The sequence below is a fragment of the Arachis ipaensis genome, chromosome B04 (genome assembly GCF_000816755.2).
Source record: "Arachis ipaensis cultivar K30076 chromosome B04, Araip1.1, whole genome shotgun sequence".
Lineage (NCBI taxonomy): Eukaryota > Viridiplantae > Streptophyta > Magnoliopsida > Fabales > Fabaceae > Arachis > Arachis ipaensis.
Window position 1 is genome coordinate 29,424,333 of NC_029788.2, and position 21,606 is coordinate 29,445,938.

Genomic DNA, 21,606 nt, shown 5'->3' on the forward strand with positions numbered 1-21,606 from the left:
AAGCAGGAGAATCAGGTGGTTGGGATTTGATATGATGGATATTTGGTGGGATTTGGGGGGAATATGTTGTGATTTAGTGGTAGATTGAATGAAGAGATATGATTCCACGCTGAATGTGGAGGATCGAAACTCACCCCACGCTGAACTTGGTGAATACCAAGTTCAGTGCCAACTCCTACGAATGCGTGCGTCCTCTCCACGCTGAACTTGGTTGGCAGCCCAAGTTCAGCGTGGGCCTTTCTCTTTTTTTTTCTTTCATGCTGAACTTGGAATTAGCCAAGTTCAACATGGACCATCCCGAACGGAAACTCCCTTTGTATGCATGCATCCACGTTGAACTTGGAAAATTCCAAGTTCAGCGTGGAGTCTGGCTCTTGTATACGCTGATTGACGTCGTTCTCCACGCTGAACTTGGAATTTTTCAAGTTCAGCGTGGACTTGGCAGGAAGAACTTCCTCTTTGCACGCTTCTAACCACGCTGAACTTGAAAAATCCCAAGTTCAGTGTGGAACTGGCAGAGACTCCCTTCCAAATTACACGCACATGCCACGCTGAACTTGGAAAATCCCAAGTTCAGCGTGGAACTGGCCCTCAGGTCGTCTCTCAAGGAATTGTAGGGAGGTGTAGTTATTATTGGTTATGAGATAGTATATTTTTGGGTTTTTGGAAATAAGGAGCAAGAAAAGTGAATGACAAGAAATTAAATTAATAACTAAGAAAACTCTTGGCAAGGTATGAGAATTAGACATCCTATCCTAGCTATCCTTATCAATTGTGATGAGAATTGTTCGATCAATTTGATTCCTCAAGTCCTAGTCAACTCCTAAGGAAAGACTAGCTTTAGAGGGATCCAAATCAACCAGCAACTTTCAATTGTCAAAAAAACAAAGGAGTTTGATAACTCAAGAGTCTACAATTACTCAACCAAAGCCAAGAATCATAACAATCTAATTTAAAACCCTCCCAAGTATTTTATCAAACACTTGGAAGGCATAACATAGAAATATAGAAAAGTAATAGGGAATGTAAAATCTAAAACCAACAATTGCAAGCATCAATGATAACAATTAAAGAAAGAAGCAATAAATCTGAAATACCTCAAATTGCATTAAATAGAAAATTAAGTCTAACATTAGAATTCATAAAGCTAAATTGGGAAAATAAATAGACCAACAAGAGGAATAGATAAACTAAAGGACTATAACAAGTAATATTAGAAGAGAAACTAAATTAAAGGAACATTGAACTTGGAATTGAGAAGAAATAAACCTAAAGCTAAGAGAAATCCTAAAACCTAGAGAGAGGAGAGAGCCTCTCTCTCTCTAGAAACTACATCTAAAACCTAAAATTATGAATAATGAGAAGTGTGTCCTCATTCCTCTACTCTGCAGCTTCTAATCTGTGTTTTCTGGGCCGAGAACTGGGTCAAAAACAGCCCAGAAATCGCTGGGGGCGAATTCTGATACACTGAATTTTTGCAGATGCACACGTGCGGGTGATGCACACGTGCGCATCACTTATCTTCAGGGAAACTATTGCAAATTATATATCATTTTGAAGCCCCGGATGTCAGCTTTCCAAAGCAACTAAAACCGTCTCATTTGGACTTCTGTAGCTCAAGTTATGGTCAGTTAAGTGTGAAGAGGTCAGGCTGGACAACTTAGCAATTCCTTCAACTTCTTGTATTCCTTCCACTTTTGCAGGCTTCCTTTCCATCCTCTAAGCCATTCCTGCCCTATAAACCCTGAAATCACTTAACACACATATCAAGGCATCAAATGGTAATAAGCGGGGATTAAACATAGCAAATTTAAGGCCAAAGAAGTATGTTTTCAATCAAAGCACAAAATTAGGAAGGAAAATGTAAAACATGCAAATTATATGAATAAGTGTGAGTTTAGTGGATAAAAATCCACTCAATTAAGAATAAAATGTACCACAAAATAGTGGTGCATCAAATCTCTCCACACTTAAACATTAGCATGTCCTCATGCTAAGCTCAAGAGAAGCTATAAAGGAGTGAAGAGGAATGGTAAAACTTATGACATGCAACCTATCTATATGAATGCAACTAAATGCAAAATGCTCTTTCCTACTTGGTTTAAAAGTAAATAAATTCTCCAAGAATAAATATAAGATGGATTCCACTAATTCAAATCACATAATAAGAGACAAGTAAACTTGTAAGAAGATAGCTCATGAAAGCAGGGAACATAGAATCAAGCATTGAACCCTCACTGGTAGTGTATATCACTCTAATCTCTCAAGTGTCTAGGGTTAATCACTCTACTCTTCTCTAGTCATGCTTTCTAAACTTTGTTCTTCATCTAACCAATCAACAAAAATTTAGTATACCAATGCAAACATCATGAGGTCTTTTCAAGGTTGTAATGGGGCTAAGGTAAGGGTGAGGATATATGTATGGCCAAGTGAGCTATAATATGAATCTTTGACTAACCTAAGCTTTCGCCTAACATACACACACTCTATGTAACTCTAAAATCATGCCTAGCTACCCATAATTTCCACTTTTGTATCACATACTCATGTACCAAATATTTCTTCAATTTTATCACATATGCATTGATCTTTTATTAACTTAACATTGGGATAATTTTTGTCCCCTTATTTATTTATTTATTTATTTGAATATTTTTTTATTTTTTTTCTTTTTTTTTTTTTGAAAAAGATATAAAAGTAGACATAACATATCAATGCACATGGATTTTTTTAATTTTTTCTTGGTCTCACATGAGTAAGTACCCAAATTTCTAATATTTTGTCATTCAAACACTGTACACTTTCATTAACCCAAGTTCCCATAGTTCCCCACACTTAATTAATACACAATCTCTATCTTAAGCTAACCAAAGATTCACTTGGGGTAATTAATTATTTTTTCTGCTTAAGGCTAGTGATGTGGTAAAATATACAACAAATGGGGATTAAAAGGCTCAAGGTGGCAAATAAAGGTGATTGAAAGGGTGGGCTATTTAGGATAAGTGAGCTAATAACAAATGATGGCCTCAATCATATGCAAGCATGTAAATACACTAAACAATGGATATATAAAATGAAACAAAATATATATTACAATCATAGAGAAGAGAACACACAAGAATAAAATATTATGGTTAAATAATGTAACCATGTTATTAAGCTCAAATCTCACCGGTTTGTGTGTTCTTAGCTATAATTCATGTTCCAATTTATAGTCTTCAAACAAGTTTAACACAAATTTTTCAATTTAAATTAGTGAATTGCTATAAAAAGTTTCTTGAAAAAGAATTCGTCACCTCAACTAAGTAGTGATAAAATATGCACAAAATCAAGCAACATGCAATCAAACATGCAAATGCAACAATAAATTAACAGGAAAAATTAAACATTGGTGTTGAAATAGGAAATAACTAACCCAGGGAAGTCGGTATCGATCTCCCCACACTTAAAGATTGCACCGTCCTCGGTGCATGCTAAGATGTGCAAGTGGACGGGCTGCTACAACTGATGCTTTTCTCCAAAGATTGTGCAGATGGACTTGTTCGTCGCCCCATGCAAAAGTTTTCCGTTTTTCTTCCTCGGTGGCCATCCTAAAAGAAGGGCAAAAAGAAGAAAATTAACCCAGAAATAAAGATAAGAAAATAAATAAAGTAGGGTAGGTTAATGCCAAATAATGAGGGTCTCAATTACATGGTAGCTACAACATGCAAGTGAAAAAATAGTAGAAGCAAATGGCATATCAATAGTGCAAAAATTACAACAATAGGGGAGAGGGTGTGGGTAATGCAAGATAGTATAAGTGTATATCAATGCAAATTGAATGCAAGTATCATAAAAGAAAAATTAAGTATGCACACAATTGAAATGCAATGAATGAAAGTATGCAAATAAATTAAGTAAAATATAATGGAAAATAATAGGGATGAGAGGTTGAAGAAATGAAGCAGAAGAAGAATGTAAGAAAAGAGGAGGGAAGAAGGGGAAAGGAGAGAAGAAAGAAGTAAGAATTTAAAAATAGGGCACGACGCGTACGCGTGCATCACGCGTACACGTGAAAACTGAGTTGGCCGTTCGACGCGTAAGCGTCGCCCACGCGTACGTGTGGGTGGTCTGGAAGCGAAATGACGCGCACACGTCAGGGATGCGTACGCGTGGAACGATTTTGTGCCTCTAGCACAGTGCTAACCCCAGACCAGCACAACTCTCTGTTCAACACGCTTTTACGCCAATTTTCAAGCCCACACGTACGTGTCACTAATGCTTACGCGTGGGTTAAACTTTTTGCAGGGGATGCCTACGCGTGGGATGGCTTGTGCGCTGCGTACCCCTCCCACGCGTCTCTCGTACAACTTTCTGTTCAGTTGCGCATACAAACGACGCGTGCGCGTTGTAGACGCTTGCGCGTCGATCCACCATTTTTTTATGCAGAATGCAAAATGCAGATGAATATGCAGAAATTATGAATGAACACTAATAAAAATAAAATAAAATAAAACTAAGAATAAAAATGAAAGATCATACCATGGTGGGTTGTCTCCCACCTAGCACTTTTAGTTATTGTCCTTAAGTTGGACATTTAGTGAGCTCCTTGTCGTGGTGGCTTGTGCTTGAACTCATTCTGAAACTTCCACCAACGCTTGGACTTCCAACAATCTCTATCAATTCCAGGTACATTCCCCAAGCTTTGATGGAGTTCTTCACAAGTCTTGAGCTCCCAAAATTGATCCTCTTGTATGCCCGGATCCCAAATCTTGTTTCTGCACCCGTCTTCTTGTTGATCATCATTTTTCCACTTGGGTGGTGAGCGATCAGAATTCTCACTGAGACATCCAAACAACTTCCTAGACCCATTCAATCGAGCTCTACACCAATCCTTGTACTTCAATTTGGAGCATGCAACCATACTGAACCTTGCATGACAACTCCTACCACTAACCATCTCCCTTTTACTCTTAAAGCCACAAATATTCCTAAGTTGACCATCCGTCTCAAGCAAACCATATTCAAGTGGCTTGAGAAAGCTAAGGGATATGAATTTTACCCACTTGAATATTTTGAAAGATCATGGTGACTTGGGGGGAGAGGCCTCCAGCAACTTTGGCAAGATGATTTCCAGCTCCATTCCCTTGAGCTCTACCTTGACAACTTCCACCTCTTTGCAGGCTTCTTTAATTTCAACCTCTTCCACTTGGAAGCTTTCTTCCAATTCAATCTCTTCTTCATTACTTACCAAAGGCATGGGAGGTTGTGCTTCTTCTTCTTTAATCTCCATCTCTTGATCAATGGGAGAGGATTCAATTGTAGATAAGGCTTCATCAATGCTTGAATCCATCTCTTGATCATCCTCTCCAAAGTCTTCAACCATGATATGCCTTGGAGGTGGTACACCCTCCTCAGCACCAATTTCAAGCTTCTTGGAGGGAGGTTTTATGGCTGGAGGTTCCCATGGAGGTTCCGCATCTCCTAAGTCTTCATCCACTTCCTCTTCTTCAATAATTTTGGCTTTCTTCGCTTGCTCTAATACAAAATCCAACTCCTCCATGATCACTTCTACCTCTTGACAACTTTCTTCAAGGGTCTCTCCTACCTCCACCTTTTGGCCTCCTCTAGCTTCTTTTGAAGTATGAATTCACGAAACCGATCTTTTCTCTCTTGTTCTGGCTCAGTAGCATCATTGGGATCATGTTGCTCTCAGATTGATGGATATGGGTGTCTTTGCATAGAGAGTGGTGGTGCACCAAAGCTTGAGGGTTGAATAGTGGAGGTAGAGGGTTGGTCCCTGCGGGATATAAGATTTTGGAGTTTAGAGGTGAGACCAATGAAAGTAGAGATAAAAGTGTTGTTATCCAATGGAGGTTAGGGTGGATAGGAGAGTTCATTTGTTGGGAGAGAAGGCTCATAATACGGAGGTGGTTCTTCTTGATAAGGATATGGAGATGGTGTATATTGAGGTGGTGGTTGTGGTGGATAAGGGTTAGGGTCATATGGTGGTGTTTGGTAGTAGGTGGCTTGTGAGTATGGTGGTTCAAATTTATGTTGAGGAGGGGGTTCATAGGCATATGGTGGGGCTTGATTGTCACGAAGAGGTCCACCATAACCGTTGTCTTGGTAAGCATCATAGAATGGTTATTGATAATACCTTGGAGGTGGTTGTTGTCAAGAGGGTTGATCAAATCCTTGTGGCTCCTCCCATCTTCGATTGTCCCATCTTTGATCCAAGCTTTCATTGTAATCTCCTCTTCCTGCAACTTGATTGTAACCAAACTCATAGCCAAAGGGGTGAGAATTCATAGTGGTCAGAGAAATAAAAGCTAATAAAAATTAATGAAAATAAACTCCTAAAACTAGAAACACGAACAAAGGACGAAAAAGCAAAATTATTTACAATAACCAATAATAAGGCACACGTTTGCAATTCCCCGGCAACGGCGCCAAAAATTGACGTGGGCAAAAATTAGTCGATTAAGAAATTATAGTAAGAACAGCATTGTAAGTACAGTTCTTAACCGACAAAAATCCACTTATCAATTTAGAAAGGGTTGTCATAATTTAAGAATAAAAATACTAGGAGTAGAAATCCCAGGTCATCTCCCAACGAGTTGACAAAAGAGTGTTATTTTATTAGTTAGGAATTTTCAAGAATTTTTAGAGTTGGAGAACGGAAAATTAAAATAATAATTAATTAAAGCAATAAAAATTAACGAGAGAATTTATATAATTAAAATAAAAACCTTGACTGGGAGAAGATTAATTGGAAGTTCTATCCTTGTTGGATTTTTTCAAGTGTAATATTAAGAGGTTGTTGTTCTACTTAGTCATCCCTTACCTGATAAGAGAAAGTCAAGTAACTAACTAACCAACTATAAATCTCAGGTCCTAATCCTCTCCCCAAGGAAGGATTAGAGTTAGAGACTAGAGAGTCAGTCAACAACTTCCAATCAAAATTAGCACTTGAGTGTTCCAACACAAGGGTTTCCTTTTAATCAACTCCCAAGTCAAGTTGGGAGTCTACCCCATTGACATGGATACAACGTTCACAAGCATATAAAGGGAATAAGAAGAAGACATGATAAATTAAATAAAATAATAACTGAAAATTAATTAAAGGTAAAAATGGTTCTTTGCATTAATAAATCCTAAAATGCAACATGCGTATCTGAACAGGGTTAATAAGTAATCAAAAGAGTAAAGGTATAAGAAAACAAACTAGAATAATAGCAACTTCAACGGAGGTAGTGACTCTTCTCAATATCCAAAGCAAAAGCATAAACTATAAAAACTATGAGTGTGTAGAAAACCTATAGGAAGAGTGATTTCTCTCTAAGATTTCCATCTCAAAACTAAAACTATGCGAATGAGAATGTGTGTTGAGTCTCTGCTCATCCCCTGTCTCTAGTCTGCATTTCTGGGCCGGAAATTGGGTCCAAACTCGGCCCAAAATTGCCCCCAGCGTTTTCTGTGATTTCTGCAGGTGGCGCATGTCACGCGTACGCGTCAGGCATGCGCACGTGTTGCCATGCGAACTCCAATTCACGTGCACGTGTGAGCCATGCGTGCGCGTCGCTCCTCGCTGGTTATCTCCTTTATTTCTTGTGCTCCTTCCATTTTTGAAAGCTTCTTTTCCATCCTTTAAGCCATTCTTGCCCTATAAAGCCTGAAAACACTTAACGCACAGATCACGGCATCGAATGGTATAAAGGGGGATCAAAAATATATAATTTAAAGGCTTAGGAAGCAAGTTTTCAATTATAAAACAAAATTGGGAAGGAATTGTAAAAGCATGCAATTTATATGAATAAGTGTGCAAAGACTTGATAAAAACCACTCAATTGAGCACAAGATAAACCATAAAATAGTGGTTTATCAATCTCCCCACACTTAAACATTAGCATGTTCTCATGCTAAGCTCAAGGAGATAAAAGGAATGAATAGAGAAAAGTAAGACTCATGAGATGCAACCTATGAATGTAACTATATGCTAAGATGTTTTTGTCTACTTGGTCAAAAGTAAATAAGCTCTTTAAGACAAACATAAATCAGATTCCACTAATTTAAATCAAACAGTAAAAGACAAGTAAACTTGCAAGAAGATAGCTCATGAAAGCAGGGAAAATAAAATCAAGCATTGAACCCTCACTGGTAGTGTATATGCACTCTAATCTCTCAAGTGTCTAGGGTTGATCACTCTACTCTTCTCTAGTCATGCTTTCTAGACTTTGTTCTTCATCTAATCAATCAACAAAAATTTAGTATACCGATGCAAACATCATGACGTCTTTTCAAGGTTGTAATGGGGCCAAGGTAAGGGTAAGGATATACGTATGGCCAAGTGAGCTAAAATATGAATCTTTGATCAACCTAAGCTTTCACCTAACATACACACACACTCTATGTAATTCCAAAATCATGCCTAGTTACCTATAGTTCCCACTTTTGTATCACATACTCATCATGTACCAAATTTTTCTTTAGTTTTATCACATATGCATTGATCTTTTATTAAACTTAGCATTGGGGTAATTTTTGTCCCCTTATTTATTTATTTATTTATTTGAATATTTTTTTTTTTGGAATCATAAAAGCAAACATAACATATCAATGCATAAGGATTTTTTTTTTTAATTTTTTTCTAGTCTCACATGAGTAGGTACCCAAATTCCCAATATGTTGTCAATGAAGCACTGTGCACTTTTATCTACCCAAGTTCCCACAGTTCCGCACACTTAATTGATACACAATCTCTAACTTAAGCTAACCAAAGATTCACTTGGGATAATTAATTGTTTTTTCACTTAAGGCTATTGATGTGGTAAAATATAGAACAAAAGGGGATTAAAAGGCTCAAAGTGGCAAACAAAGGTGATTAAAAGGGTAGGCTATTTGGGATAAGTGAGCTAATAATAATTGATGGCCTCATTCATATGCAAGCATGTAAATATACTAAACAATGGACATATAGAATGGAACAAAATATAGATTACAATCATAAAGAAGGAGATACACAAGAATAAAATATTATGATTAAATAATGTAACCATGTAATTAAGCTCAAATCTCACAAGTTGTGTGTTCTTAGCTATAATTCATGTTCCAAATTTCAATCTTCAAACAAGTTTAGCACAAAAGTTTTAATTTAAATTAGTGAAATAATATAAAAAGGGTCTTGAAAGGAAACTCATTACTTTAACCAAGCAAAACATACATGCAGACAATTATTATCATGCAATCTATCCTATCTAACAAAAGAAAAAGTCAAATGTTGGTGTTAAGAGAGAAAGGTTACCTCCGGAAGTCAAGGACTGACCTCCCCACACTTAAGGCTTGGCACGGTCCTCCGTGCCATCAGTAAGGAGCAAGAGAGGGCTGGAAGTGTCGCCTCCAGTGTCTAGTTCGCCTTGGCTTCCTATACCACTGGATGAAGGGGGGTCTGGGGTGTCCTTTGGTTCTGGAGGTGGGTGTGTACCAACTATGAGGCCCTTCAGGTAGTTGTATCGGCACTTGTTACGGTGCTCCATTTGCTCCATTCGCCGGTCTTGCCGCTCGAACCTTTGAAGGATATGTAGGAACATCTGATGGATGGATGGTGCTTGTGGTGTGGATGATGGTGGAGTGGAAGAAGGAGGAGTAGCCAAAGATGGGCCTGCAGGCTGGCTCGCAGAGGGAACTGGCGGCCTGATGTACTTCCCATTCGGGACATACTGGTCGGCTCTGGGGATCATGACCTTCGTATCTCCTGCCCGAGATGACACACTTGCTGCAGAGACTAAATCTGAAACCAAGGCGGGGAAGGGCAGGTTACCCGCAATCTGTACATGTCCCATGGCATCCCGGATGTGTCGGGGCAGGTTGAAGGGTTGCTCTGTCAGGATGAACCAGATGAGGACAGCCATGTCTGCTGTGAAGGTCGACTCGTGAGTGCTCGGAAAGACATAGTCGATTAAGAAATTATAATAAGAACAGCGTTGTAAGTACAGTTCTTAAGCGACGAAAATCTGCTTATCAATTTAGAAAGGGTTGTCACAATTTAAGAATAAAAATATTGGGAGTAGAAATCCCAGGTTGTTTTCCAACGAGTTGACAAAAGAGTGCTATTTTATTAGTTAGGAATTTTCCGAGAATTTTTAGAGTTGGAGAACGGGAAATTAAAATAATAATTAATTAAAGCAATAGAAATTAACGAGAGAATTTATATAGCTAAAATAAAAGCCTTGACCGGGAGAAGATTAATTAGAAGTTCTATCCTTGTTGGATTTTCCCAAGTGTAATATTAAGAGGTTGTTGTTCTACTTAGTCATCCCTTACCTGATAAGGGAAAGTCAAGTAACTAACTAACCAACTATAAATCTCAGGCCCTAATCCTCTCCCCAAGGAAGGCATAGAGTTAGAGACTAGAGAGCCAGTCAACAACTTCCAATCAAAATTAGCACTTGAGTGTTCTAACTCAAGGGTTTCCTTTTAATCAACTCCCAAGTTAAGTTGGGAGTCTACTCCATTGACATGGATACAACGTTCACAAGCATATAAAGAGAATAAGAAGAAGACATGATAAATTAAATAAAATAATAACTAAAAATTAATTAAAGGTAAAAATAGTTCTTTGCATTAATAAATCCCAAAATGCAACATACGTATCTGAAAAGGGTTAATAAGTAATCAAAAGAGTAAAGGAATAAGAAAACAAACTAGAATAATAGCAACTTCAACGGAGGTAGTGACTCTTCTCAATATCCAAAGTAAAAGCATAAACTATAAAAACTATGAGTGTGTAGAAGACCTAGAGGAAGAGTGATTTCTCTCTAAGATTCCAATCTCAAAACTAAAACTATGCCAATGAGAATGTGTGTTGAGTCTCTGCTCGTCCCCTGGCCCTAGTCTGTGTTTCTGGGCCAGAAACTGGGTCCAAACTCGGCCCAAAATTTCCCCCAGCATTTTTTGCGATTTCTACAGGTAGCGCACATCACGTGTACGCGTCAACCACGTGTACGCATCGCTAGTCAACTTCGCATGTCATGCGTACGCATCAGGCATGCGCACGCGTCGCTCCTCGCTGGTTATCTCCTTTATTTTTTGTGCTCCTTCCATTTTTGCAAGTTTTCTTTCCATTCTTTAAGCCATTCCTGTCCTATAAAGCCTAAAAACACTTAACGCACAGATCACGGCATCGAATGGTATAAAGGGAGATCAAAAAAATATATAATTTAAGGGCTTAGGAAGCAAGCTTTCAATCATAAAACAAAATTAGAAAGGAATTGTAAAATCATCCAATTTATATGAATAAGTGTGCAAAGACTTGATAAAAACCACTCAATTGAGCACAAGACAAACCATAAAATAGTGGTTTATCAATCTTCCCACACTTAAACATTAGCATGTCCTCATGCTAAGCTCAAGGAGATAAAAGGAATGAATGGGGAAAAGTAAGACTCATGAGGTGCAACCTATGAATGCAACTATATGCTAAGATATTTCTGTCTACTTGGTCAAAAGTAAATAAGCTCTTTAAGACAAACATAAATCAGATTCCACTAATTTATATCACACAGTAAAAGACAAGTAAACTTGCAAGAAGATAGCTCATGAAAGCGGGGAACATAAAATCAAGCATTGAACCCTCACTGGTAGTGTATATGCACTCTAATCGCTCAAGTGTCTAGGGTTGATCACTCTACTCTTCTCTAGTCATGCTTTCTAGACTTTGTTCTTCATCTAACCAATCAACAAAAATTTAGTATACCGATACAAACACCATGAGGTCTTTTCAAGGTTGTAATGAGGCCAAGGTAAGGGTGAGGATATATGTATGGCCAAGTGAGATAAAATATGAATCTTTGATCAACCTAAGCTTTCACCTAACTTACACACACTCTCTATGTAATTCCAAAATTATGCCTAGTTACCCGTAATTCCCACTTTTGTGTCACATACTCATGTACCAAATTTTTCTTTAGTTTTATCACATATGCATTGATCTTTTATTAAACTTAGCATTGGGGTAATTTTTGTCCCCTTATTTATTTATTTATTTATTTGAATATTTTTTTTTTTGGAATCATAAAAGCAAACATAACATATCAATGCACAAGAATTTTTTTTTTTAATTTTTTCTAGTCTCACATGAGTAGGTACCCAAATTCCTAATATGTTGTCAATGAAGCACTGTGCACTTTTATCTACCTATTTCCCACAGTTTCCCACACTTAATTGATACACAATCTTTAACTTAAGCTAACCAAAGATTCACTTGGGGTAATTAATTGTTTTTCCGCTTAAGGCTATTGATATGGTAAAATATAGAACAAAACGGGATTAAAAGGCTCAAAGTGGCAAACAAAGGTGATTGAAAGGGTAGGCTATTTGGGATAAGTGAGCTAATAATAATTGATGGCCTCAATCATATGCAAGCATGTAAATATACTAAACAATGAACATATAGAATGGAACAAAATATAGATTACAATCATAAAGAAGGAGACACACAAGGTTGTGTGTTCTTAGCTATAATTCATGTTCCAAATTACAATCTTCAAACAAGTTTAGCACAAATGTTTTAATTTAAATTAGTGAAATACTGTAAAAAGGGTCTTGAAAGGAAACTCATTACTTTAACCAAGCAAAACATACATGCAGACAATTATTATCATGTAATCTATCCTATCTAACAAAAAAAAAGTCAAATGTTAGTGTTAAGAGAGAAAGGTTACTTCCGGAAGTCAAGGACTGACCTCCACATACTTAAGACTTGGCACGGTCCTCCGTGCCATCAGTAAGGAGCAAGGGAGGGCTAGAAGTGTCGACTCCAGTGTCTGGTTCGCCTTGGCTCTCTTTACCACTGGATGAAGGGGAGTCTGTGGTATCCTTTGGTTCTGGAGGTGGGTGTGTACCAACTATGAGGTCCTTCAGGTAGTTGTATCGGCGCTTGTTACGGCGCTCTATTTGCTCCATTCACCGGTCTTGCCAGTCGAACCTCTGAAGGATCTGTAGGAACATCTGATGGATGGATGGTGCTTGTGGTGTGGATGGTGGTGGAGTGGAAGAATGAGGGGTAGCCAAAGATGGGCCTGCAAACCGGCTCCTAGAGGGAACTGGTGGCATGGTGTACTTCCCATTCGGGACATACTCGTCGGCTCTGGAGATCATGACCTTCGTGTCTCCTGCCCGAGATGACACACCTGCTGCAGAGACTAAATCTGAAACCAAGGCGGGAAAAGGCAGGTTATCCGCAATCTGTACATGTCCCATGGCATCCCTGATGTGTCGGGATAGGTTGAGAGGTTACTCTGTCAGGATGCACCAGATGAGGACAGCCATGTCTGCTATGAAGGTCGACAAGTGAGTGCTCGAAAAGACATAGTGGGACATAATTTGTGCCCACACGCGAGCCTCCAGGGTGAGTGATTGGGCTGAAATGCTCTTGGATTTTGAACGATGCTGCCCATAGATCCAAGTGCTGCCAGGTTTGGCTATAACTCCAAGTACGCTATTGACGTTGGGATTTTTGCCAGTAAAGAATTTTATAAAAATAGTCGCATTGTAGATATAGTCTCCAAACCAACAAAAATCCCTTCGTACAAACGTTTTGGTTGTCACAAGTAACAAACCCCTTTAAAATTGATAACCGAGTATTTAAACCTCGGGTCGTCTTCTCAAGGAATTACAGGGAGGTATGTTCTTATTATTGGTTATGAGTTTGTAAATTGGGGTTTTGGAAGTAAGGAGGGAATATGTTATATGACAAGTAAAATAAAATAATAATAATAAAATCTCTTGGCAAGGTATAAAAATTGGAATCCCTATCCTAGTTATCCTTATCAAGTGTGAAGAGAATTGGGTTTTAATCCCACTTGGTCAGCCTTTATTAAACAAAGGAAGGTTAAGTGAACTGATTAGCTTGATTCTCAAGTCCTAGTCAACTCCTGTGGAGAGACTAGTGTTAGAGCAATCCTAGCTCAAGCAGAATCTGCCAATTTCAATCACTTGCCGAGTTTGATAACTCAAGTACTACTAATCACTTGACCAAAGCCAAAAGGGAGAAAAATATCTAAATTAAATTAAAAGCATCAATATAAATAAAGCAAAGCAATCTTAAATCTGAAAATACCTCGAATTGCATTAACAAAAGAAATTAAATCTGGCATAGATGTTCATAAATTAAATTGAGAAAATAAATAAAAAGAACATTGAACCTGGGATCGAGAGTCACTCCTAAAACTAAGAGAAATCCTAATCCTAATCCTAAGAGAGAGGAGAGAACCTCTCTCTCTGAAAACTACATCTAAATCCTAAAATTGTGAATATCATAAGCTTGTTCTTGAATGGATGCAATCCCTCTACTTTATAGCCTCTAATCTATGTTTTCTGGGCCGAGAACTGGGTCAGAAACAGCACAGAATTCGCTAGTTGCGAATTCAAACACGCTGATTTTTCGTCACTGCGATGCGGCCGCATGGAGCACGCGGTCGCATCGCCTAGCGTCAAGGCAACTATGGCATACTATATATCAAATCGAAGCCCCGGACGTTAGCTTTCCAACGCAACTAGAACCGCATCATTTGGACCTCTGTGGCTAAAGTTATAGCCGTTTGAGTGCGAAGAGGTCAGGCTGGACAGCTTAGCAGTTTCTCCAACTTCTTGTATTCCTTCCACTTTTGCATGCTTCCTTTCTATCCTCCAAGCCATTCCTGCCCTATAATCTCTAAAAGCACTTAACACACATATCAAGGCATTGAATGGTGATAAGGGAAAATTAATTTTTGGTAATTAAAAGGCTCGGGAAGCAAGTTTCCAATTATAGAATAAAATTAGGAAGGAAATATAAAACCATGCAAATATTATGAATAAGTGGGTAAAGAGTTGATAAAATCCACTCAATTGAGCACAAGATAAACCATAAAATAGTGGTTCATCAGCTATCCCAGTCGAACTAATACATCTGGTACTTATGTGAGGATTCTTGGTATGCATCCCATCCCTCTGGACTAGGTGGAAGGTCCAGTGCTCTCTGGATGGCACTCTCAGAGACAGGGACCCGCTGCTAACGGACGAAGACAGTCTGCAGAGTAAGCGAGTAGAAGTTTGAGTAGGATTTAACTACCCATGATAAGTTGGCCTCTCACGGCTGTCTCCTCAAAAATCTCCACTGTCTCCTCTCTATTCGGGGCTCCACAAAATCAACAAAGTGTGTTGGGACAATGAGTAGATGCTCATTGTTGTAGTTCCTCTCAGCTAGGATGGGGAACATTTGTTTGCAATAATGGTTAGCAAATTGTGTGGAGCCCCGAACGGGAGAGGCTTTCTCTGATTCATCAACTTTAATGATCCTCTTCACCCGCTTTGTTGGCGGCTTGACACTGGTAGATGGAAGTGCCTTTGCCAGTGTTCTCTTGGTTCCTCTCCTAGCCGGTGGCTTGTCAGTGGCCTTCTCTTTTCCTTTCTTGGTACGCATGCCTAAGGAAAAAGAAAAAAGAGGAGTGTAAAATATAGATAACCAAAATCGGAAGGGAGAAAATTCCAAGTGATAATGAATGCCAAAGGAAAGATGTTAGCTCAAATACATGGTAGCTACAACATGTAGGTAAGACATCAAGTAAGAGCAATAAGGCAATTCATAATTAAATAGATGCAAGAGGTGAAAGCATGCAAGAAGTAGGCATGAGAAGCATAACTCAAGCATCAAAAATTAAATGTGCCAATATAGAGAGTATTTGTATGATGACAATTGTGAATGATAATCCCAAATATATGTGGAGTGCAAAGGTTGTGAAAAAGAGGCATTCAAGTAAAAGAGTAAAACAAAATAGAGTTCAAGATGCCATAAGGGCTTTTTCACAAACACTTGGTGAGCAAGATAGAATAAGAATGAAAATAATATAATCCAAATGGATATGAGAGCCAAATTAAAGTATCCATTGACAAATCACTCCAGATAATAACCACAAGCTTCAAGATAATAAGGTAATACCCAAATAAAACTCCAATACCAACATAAGAATGCATGAAAAAGAAAAGGAAAAGAAACCATAAATAAGTAAGCGAAAAGAAAGATAGAGAAGAAAGAAACATAAATAAATGCAATAATGAAAGAGTAGATGGGAGGAAGAAAAGAACCTTGATGAAGAAGATGAAGAAGAAAAGAAGAAAGTAGTAGAAAGTAAGAAAGAATAAGGAAGAAGAAAGAAAGAAGGAAGAAATAATTAGGATTGAAAAGAATTAGGATTGATGGAGAGGAGATTTGAAATCAGGCGCTGAGGTGATTTAGTTGTGCATCGCATGCGACGCGTATCACGCATACGCATGGATCGCGCTAGTTTTAAGTGACACGTACGTGTCAGGGACGCGTACGCGTGACATTGGTTGTGCGAATGGTGCGAAGGCAACCCCGCACGCACACAACTCTCTGTTCAGATATCCACGAGAGGGAAAATTGCATATGACGCGTGCGCGTCAGGGATGCGCACGCGTGGTTGGCCAAGATGGGAAAACGACGCGTACGCGTCAGGGACGCGTACACGTGATGGGGGTTATGCTCCCAGCACAGTTCCAGCCCCACACCATCATAACTCTCTGGCCAAACACCCATTTACGCCGATTTTGCAGGGTCACGCGTACGTGTGATGGCCCAAAATTGCAAGCGACGCGTACGCGTGAAGTACGCGTACACGTGGTCTTGCTTGTGCCTAAGGCATGCTTCCAGCCCTGCTCCCACGCAACTCTCTGGTCAATTCTTCCTTGTTTCGCATACACATATGACGTGTATGCGTCAGCGACGCTTGCGCGTCGTGTGCTTGCTTTTTTTTTTTTTAGGAATGCAAAATGCAGCATGCAGATGAATATGCAAAAATCATGAATGAACTCTATGGAAAAACAAAAGTAAATAAAACTAAGAATGAAAAGGAACGATCATACCATGGTGGGTTGTCTCCCACCTAGCACTTTGCTTTTACGTCCTTAAGTTGGACGGTTTACCAGCTCAATCTGCTTCTGATGGTGGATCTTCCAAGAGGAAGATCTCTAGCTCTTTGTTGTTCTTCATCTTCTCAACATGGTACAGCTTTAAGTGATGTCCATTGACCTTGATGAATTTGGAGCTTGAGGGATGACTCAGGTGGAAGACTCCGTATGGCTCTGCCTTCTCTACTCTATAGGGTCCTTCCCACCTTAACCTCAGCTTGCCAGGCATGAGCTTCAGTCTTGAGTTGTAAAGGAAAACTAGCTACCCAGGTTTGAACTTTCTTCTCTTGATATGCTTGTCATGCACAGCCTTCACCTTCTCTTTATATAGTCTAGAGTTGTCATATGCTTTTAGTCGAAAGGTCTCCAGTTCTGCTAGTTGCAGCTTCCTTTCAGCACTGGCCTTCTCAAATCCCATGTTGCATTCCCTTACAGCCCAGAAAGCCTTGTGTTCCACCTCCAATGGGAGGTGACAAGCCTTTCCGTATACTAGGCGGAATGGACTCTTTCCTATGGGTGTCTTGTATGCTGTTCGATAAGCCCAAAGCGCGTCTACAAGTCTAGTGCTCCAGTCGTTCCTATGAGGCTTGACTATCTTCGCCAGAATGTACTTTATCTCTCTGTTAGACACCTCTGCTTGCCCATTAGTCTGGGGATGATAAGCTATGGCTACCTTGTGGATGATGCCATGTTTCTTTAGTAGGCCTGTTAATCTCTTGTTACAAAAGTGAGTGCCTTGATCACTTACGATTGCTCGTGGTGATCCAAAGCGACAGATAATATGATTTCTAACAAAAGAGACAATAGTGTTAGCATCATCAGTACGGGCAGGAATCGCTTCCATCCATTTAGAAACATAATCTACAGCTAACAGTATATATAAAAAAACCACTAAAGTTTCGGAATGGACCCATGAAGTCAATGCCCCAAACATAAAAAAATTTCACAAAATAGCATAAGCTGTTGGGGAATCTCATCCCTCTTGGATATATTTCCAAACCTTTGGCATGGAGAACAAGATTTACAGAATGCAGTGGCATCTTTAAAAAGAGTGGGCCACCAGAATCCACAGTCTAAAATTTTTCTAGCTGTTCTTTGAGGGCCAAAATGTCCACCATTCTCAGAAGAGTGGCAAGCCTCTAAAATGGACTGAAATTCTAATTGAGGCACACACCGTCTAATTACCTGGTCAGCACCATACCTCCATAAATATGGGTCATCCCATATATAATATTTGGACTCGCTTTTCAGCTTGTCCCTTTGGTGCTTAGTAAAATTGGGAGGGAAGGTATGACTAACTAGATAATTAGCTACAGGCGCATACTAAGGAACTACTTCAGATATTGCGTGCAAGCTATCTAATGAAAAAGCATCATTGATAGGAGTGGGGTCATCCTTAATGTGCTCAAGGCGACTCAAGTGGTTTGCCACTAAATTCTGGGAACCACTCCTATCCTTAATTTCTAAATCAAATTCTTGCAGTAGCAATATCCAACGTATTAACCACGGTGTGGACTCTTTTTTAGCTAATAAATATTTTAGAGCTGCATGGTCTGAGTACACTACCACCTTAGTACCAAGTAAGTAAGCTCGGAATTTATCCAGAGCAAAAACAATAGCCAGAAGCTCTTTTTCAGTGGTAGTATAATTAGACTGGGCAGCGTCTAAAGTCTTAGAAGCATAAGCAATTACGAAAGGATCCTTACCTTCACGCTGAGCCAGTGCCACTCCTACTGCATGGTTGGAGGCATCACACATAATCTCAAAAGGCTGGCTCCAGTTTGGTCCTCTCACAATCGGAGCTTGAGTTAAGGCGATCTTCAGCTTATCAAAGGCATTCATGCAATCCTCACTCAGCTCGAACTCAACGTCCTTCTGCAGTAGTCTGAATAAAGGTAATGCTACCTTACTGAAGTCCTTGATGAATCTCCGGTAGAAACCTGCATGACCAAGGAACGAACGGACTTCCCTCACGGATGAGGGGTAAGGCAAACTAGAAATCACATCTACCTTTGCTGGATCTACAGAAATACCATTATTAGAAACGTGTCCTAGTACAATACCTTGTTTTACCATAAAGTGACATTTTTTAAAATTTAATACAAGATTTGAACTAACACACCTGTCTAATATTCTAGCTAAACTATCCAATCAAAGGCTAAATGAATCACCATAAATGCTAAAATCATCCATGAAAACTTCCATACAGCTCTCAATAAGATCTGAGAAGATACTCATTATGCACCTTTGGAAAGTAGCCGGTGCATTACATAAGACAAAAGGCATCCTCTTGTATGCATACGTTCCAAAGGGACATGTAAAAGTAGTCTTCTCCTGATCTTCAAGAGCTATATGAATTTGAAAATAGCCTGTATAACCATCTAAAAAGTAGTAATGTGATTTACCTGACAGGCGATCAAGCATCTGATCAATAAATGGCAAGGGGTAATGATCCTTGCGAGTAGCTTGGTTGAGGCGCCTGTAATCAATGCAAACTCTCCATGAATTCTGCACTCTAGTTGCTATGAGCTCTCCATGCTTATTCTTCACTGTTGTGACTCCAGACTTCTTAGGCACCACTTGTACTGGGCTGACCCATTCATTGTCTGAGATGGGGTAGATAATATCAGCTTCAAGCAGCCTGGTCACTTCTCTCTTGACAACTTCTAAGATGGTGGGGTTCAGTCTTCTTTGGGGTTGACGGACAGGTCTTGCTCCCTTTTCTAAAAATATCCTATGCTCACAAACTTGAGGGCTGCTACCTACTATATCTGCCAAACTCCACCCAATTGCTTTCTTGTGTCTTCTCAGCATACTAAGCAGCTGCTCCTCCTGTTGGGAAGTGAGTTCCCTTGCAATGATAACTAGAAGCTTCTGATTATCCTCAAGGTAAGCATACTTGAGGTAGGGTGGAAGGGGCTTCAACTCTATTTTCTGCTCATGGCTAGGCACTGGATCATCTGGAGCTAGTGATGATGGCAAAGTATCCTCATTGTGTTCAGAGGGTTTCGCCACACTTGGACCATGCTCCATGTGTATCTCTTTTATTTCTTCTTGGTGAACTGCAGCTACAGTCTCATTAATGATGTCACACTAGAAGATGGAATGATCATCCAGAGGATGCTTTATAGCTTCATCCAAGTTGAAGCTCACTGCTCTGCCATCTATCTCAAAGGAGTAAGTTCCTGAGAAGGCATCCAATTTGAACTTTGAAGTCTTCAGGAATGGCCTTCCAAGCAGGATGGATGATGGTCTTCCTGAGTCATTAGGGGGCATCTCCAAAATATAGAAATCAATGGGAAATGTGAGCCCCTTAATGCTCACTAGCAACCACTGTGATTATGCTTTTATCTGCCAAAACAAAATGAGCTGCCGACCTTTTTAAGGGAGGGAGCCTCAAAGCATCATATACAAACAATGGCATAATGCTAACACACGCTCCTAAATCACACATACAGTCAGAAAATGTTACACCTCAATGGTACACGTAACCATACATGGCCCCGGATCCCCACATTTTTCTGGTATGGCACCCATTAAAGCAGATATTGAGCTACCTAAGGGAATGGTTTCTAAATCCTGTATTCTATCCTTATGCATGCATAAATCCTTTAAACATTTTTGCATATTTAGGTACCTGGTGAATGGCATCAAAAAGTGGAATGGTTACCTCAACCTTTTTGAAGATTTCTACCATCTTGGGGTCGAGCTCTATCTACTTTCTGGACTTCTTAGCAAGGCACGGAAAGGGGATAGGGATGGCGTCTCTTGCAGCCTCAGCTTCCTTTGGGGCACTATTCTCTGGTTGAGCTTCCTCTTCTTCAACCATGTCTTGTACTTCATCCTCTTCTTCAGCATCTTCTACCTCAACAACATCTTCAACTTGAATGTTCTCCTTTGAGCTTGGCTCCTCATGGTTCCTCTCTTGCAGTGTGATTCCTGACCTCAAAGTGATGGCATTGATGCCACCTTTGGGATTGGGTATAGGTTAAGAAGGAATTGTACTGAAGCTTGAAGGTTGATTGTTGGAGGCAATTAGTGAATCCATCCGGGAGACGAGAGCCTGTAAAGTAGTATTCAGTGTTCATAGTAGAGTTAAGTGTATTCTGAATGTCTTGCGTCATAGTGTGAAACATCGCATCATTAGAAGAAGAAGGGGGGTAAGTGATTTGAGCGGCCTGCTGTTGGTTGTTCTGAGGCGCTTGGGACTGCCTTTGGTGAGGTGCTCTGTAAGGCTGGTTCTGGTTCGGCTATTGATAGGGGGTTCTGCTGATACCGGTTTTGGTGATTGTTATTATTATTCTACCTCTGATTTCCTTGGTTGTCTTTGCCTCCTCTGTTATAATTGTCCCTTGATAAACCACTATTTTATGGTTTATATTGTGTTTAATTGTGTGGTTTTATCATGATCCTTACCCACTTATTCATTAAATTAGCATGAAATTATAATTCCTTCCTGAATTTATAACATGTTTGAAAACTGCTTCCTAGAGACTTTAATTATGTATTTTTTAATTTTCCTTTATTCCATTCGATGCCGTGATCTGTGTGTTGAGTGTTTCAGACTCTATAGGGCATGAATGAGTTGGAGATTGGAAAGGAAGCTAGCAAAAATGGAAGGAACACAAGAAATTGAGAAGATAACCAGCGAGAAGTGAC